Source organism: Acinonyx jubatus, chromosome X (assembly GCF_027475565.1).
Source record: "Acinonyx jubatus isolate Ajub_Pintada_27869175 chromosome X, VMU_Ajub_asm_v1.0, whole genome shotgun sequence".
Taxonomy (NCBI): domain Eukaryota; kingdom Metazoa; phylum Chordata; class Mammalia; order Carnivora; family Felidae; genus Acinonyx; species Acinonyx jubatus.
The window spans coordinates 116,660,212-116,664,391 of record NC_069389.1 but is presented as its reverse complement, the minus strand read 5'-3'; the positions used below and the strand labels follow the sequence as shown (position 1 = coordinate 116,664,391).

Here is a 4,180-nt window from a genome sequence, read left to right as displayed (position 1 = left end):
AAAGAGGGAGAAATCGGCTGGAGACGTCAGGAAGGACAGGTGCTCTGGGGCAGAATGGAAGATGATTGACACAGGACACAGCCACAGGTTGGGGGAAATGCAAACTTAATCAAGAGTCCAGGGATGCCTGGGTGGCTCGGTCGGTTAAGAATCTGACTTCAGCCTATGATCTTGTGGTCCATGGCTTGTGCATGCTCTCTCTCTCTCTCTCTCTCTCTCTCAAAAATAAATAAACATTAAATAAAAGAGGCCTCAAACCAGATTTTCAAGACTTTGCCCCTACCCTCTACCTAGTTCTGTGGACTTTGCTAATTCCCTTTCTTCCCCCATATAGGCCTAGTTTTCTTGTCCTTTCTTTTCCTTTTTTTTTTTTTTTTCCCTTGTATAAGGAACAGCCTAAATGATAGATCCAAGTGATGTTTCAGCTTCCTACTTTGGACTACTGCATAGAAGTCAATGGTAATTGTGCCTTGTTTTCCAAAGTCTGTTTCAGAGTCCAGAAGAATTGGTGTCACCTAGGAGCTTGTTGCAAATACAGTTTCAGGGGCGCCTGGATGGCTCAGTTGGTTAAGCGTCCAGTTCCTGATTTCAGTTCAAGTCATGATCTCGCGGTTTGTGAGTCCAAGCCCCACATTGGGCTCCAACACTGGCAGTGCAGAGCCTGCTTGGGATTCTCTCTTTCCCACTCTCCCTCTGCCCCATTCATGTTCTCTCTCTCTAAAATAAATAAATACACTTAAAAAGAAAGAAATAAAGTTTCAGGCCCCCAGACCTACTAGATCAGAACCTGCTTTACAAGCAGATCACTGCATGATTCCTGAAAGCTTGAGAATGGGTACTTCAGAGCCTTACTGCTCCCTTTGTGAATTCTGCTGCACAGACTCACCGGAGTCCCAAGGACCTGGGCCCTGTAGCCCTCTGGTGTGCCCCTTCCCTTACTTCCACCTCCTCAAAAATGAAAAGCGCTGCTAATCAACATGGAACTGGGGTCGTGGCTATAAGCTCAGCTCACTTTAAGAAGCTATGATTGGGGTGCCTGGGTGGCTCAGTCGGTTGAGCGGCCAACTTCAGCTCAGGTCATGATCTCACGGTCTGTGGGTTCGAGCCTCACGTCGGGCTCTGTGCTGACAGCTCACAGTCTGGAGCCTGCTTCCGATTCTGTGTCTCCCTCTCTCTCTGCCCCTCGCCTGCTGGCTCTCTGTCTCTCCCTCAAAAATAATAAACATTTAAAAAAAATTTATAAAAAAAAAAAAAGAAGCTACAATCAAGGCTCTCTTCTCCCCGTCCAACAGACAGCCGCATCTTCTTGTGCAGGGCCAGCCATGTCCCCGACACACGATGGTGAAGGTCAAATTAAATGGATTTGCCATACTCGGTGCCTGGTCACCAGGGCTGCTTTTAACCCTGGTGAAGTGGATATTATCGCCATCCATGACCCCTTCATTGACCTCAGCTACATAGTCTATATGTTCCAGTATGATTCCACCCACAGCAAATTCCACAACACGGTCAAGGTTGAGAATAAGAAACTTGTCATCAGTGGAAGGCCCATTTCCATCTTCCAGGAGCAAGACCCCACCAACATCAAATAGGGTGATGCTGGTGCCGAGTATTGTGGAGTCCGGTGGGGTCTTGACCACCATGGAGAAGGCTGGGGCTCACTTGAAGGGTGGGGCCAAGAGGGTCATCATCTCTGCCCCTTCTGCTGATACCCCCACATCCGTGACGGGTGTGAACCAAGAGAAGTACGACAACTCCCTCAAGAACGCCAGCAATGCCTCCTACACCACCAACTGCTTGGCCCTTCTGGCCAAGGTCATCTGTGACAACTTTGGCATCATGGAGGGACTCATGACCACAGTCCATGCCACCACTGCTACCCAGAAGACTGCGGAGGGCCCCTCTGGGAAGCTGTGGTGTGATGGTGAGGGGCTGCCCAGAACACCATCCTTGCTTCTACTAGCACTGCCAAGGCTGTGGGCAAGGTCATCCCTGAGCCAAATGAGAAGCTCACTGGTATGGCCTCCCGGGTCCCCACCACCAGCGTGTCCATCGTGGACCTGACCTGCCGCCTGGAGAAAGCTGCCAAATACTATGATATTAAGAAGGTGGTGAAGCAGGGGGACCTGGTTGGCTCAGTCAGTTAAGCGTCTGACTCTTGAATTCAGCTCGGGTCATGATCTCGTGGTTTCCGAGATCAATCCCTGTGTCAGGCTCAGCAATGATAGTGTAGGGCCTGCTTGGGATTCTCTTTCTCTGTCTCTCTGCCCCTCCCCTGCTCATGCTTGCTCTCTGTCTCTGAAAATAAATAAATAAGCTTAAAAACAAAGAGAAGGTGGTGAAGCAGGCATCAAAGGACCCCCTCAAGGACATCCTGGGGTACACTAAGGACCAGGTTGTCTCTTGTGACTTTAACAGCGACACTCACTCTTCCACCTTCCATGCTGAGGCTGGCATTGCCCTCAATGACTGCTTTCTCAAGCTCATTTTCTGGGATGACAATGAATTTGGCTACGGAAACCGGGTGGTGGACCTTATGGTCCAGATGGCCTCCAAGGAGTAGGAGCTCCCTGGACCACCAGTCCCAGCAAGAGCAAGAGGAAGAGAGAGGCCCTCCCTTCTGGGGAGTCCTTGCTCTAACTCATCATCCCCCAACACATTGAGAATCTCCCGACCTTACATAGTTTCCATCCCAGACCCCCTGAAGAAGGGGAGGGGCTTGGGGAACCCTACTTTATCATGTACCATCAATAAAGTATACTGTACCCAGCCAAAACAAAAACAAAAACAAAAACAAGAGAAGCTATAGTCAAGATGTTCCTAAAATTCATATGGAAATGCAAAGGACCCAGGGTTACCAAAAAAGAACCTTGGAAGACTCAAATTTCCCAATGTCAAAACTTGCTACAAAACTCCAGTAATCAAGAAGATCATCCAGGGGAGCCTAGGTGGCTCAGTCGGTTAAGCATCTGACTTTGGCTCAAGTCATGATCTTGGGGTTCATGAGCTCCAGCCCTGCTTTGGGTGAGCTTGAGCCCAACTCCAGGCTCCAACCCTCTGTTCTTCCTCGTCTCCCTCTGTTTATGCACCTCGCAGGATTCTCTTTCTGTGCCCCTTGCTCACTCGTCATGCTCTCTCTTTCTCTAAAATACATAAATAAAGAGATAGGTTGGTAGGTAGGTAGGTAGGTAGGTAGAAAGATAGATAGATAGATAGATAGATAGATAGATAGATAAAAGATCATCCAATGGGGAAGGAATAGACTTTTCAAGAAATGGCACTGGAACAATTAGATATCCACATGTTAGAGAATGACTTTGGTCTCCTACCTCACACTATAATCAGAAATTAATTAGGGACACGTGGGTGGCTCAGGCAGTTAAGTGTCCAACTTCAGCTCAGGTCACGATCTCACGGTTTGTGAGTTTGAGCCCTGCATCAGGCTCTCTGCTGTCAGTGCAAAGCCTGCTTCTGATCCTCTGTCTCACTGTCTCTCTCTGCCCCTCCCCTGCTTGTGCTCTCTTTCAAAAATAAATAAACATTAAAACAAAAAAGATCTACTCTCTTAAAAAATTAATTAAAAATGGATCAAAAATTGGGGCACCCAGTTGGCTCACTCGGTAGAGCATTCAACTCTTGATTTTGGGGTCATTAGTTCAAGCCCCACATTGGGCATAGAGCCTACTTAACAAAAAAAAAAGAATCAGAAACCTAAATGGAAGAGCTGAAACTATAAAACTCTTAGAAGTAAACATAGGGGTGAATCTGAATGACTTTGGATTTGGCAATGATTTCCTAAATTTGACACCCAAATCACAGGCAGCAAAAGAAAAAATATATATATTAGGATTGATAATATTTAAAAGTTTTGTGCATTGGGGCACCTGGGTGGCACGGTTGGTTAAGTGTCCGACTCTTGGTTTTGGCTCAGGTCATGATCTCATGGTTTCATGAATTCAAGCCCATGTCGGGCTCTGTGCTGCCAGTGAGGAGTCTGCTTGGGATTTTCTCTCTCTTCCTCTCGTTCTGCCCCTACCCCACATGGCACTGTCTCTGTCTCTCTCAAAATAAATAAACTTAAAAAATAAAACTTAAAAAAGTAAAATGAAAGTTTTGTGCATTGACGAACACTATCAAGAGAGTGAAAAGACAACCCACAAATGGGAGAAATGTTTGCAAA

The 4,180-nt window shown here is 47.0% G+C and overlaps 1 pseudogene; it reads left to right on the top strand.

Moving 5' to 3' along the window:
• The first annotated feature begins 1,323 nt into the window (after nt 1-1,323).
• On the top strand, nt 1,324-2,563 carry LOC106986731 (glyceraldehyde-3-phosphate dehydrogenase-like; annotated as a pseudogene).
• The last annotated feature ends 1,617 nt before the right edge of the window (nt 2,564-4,180 follow it).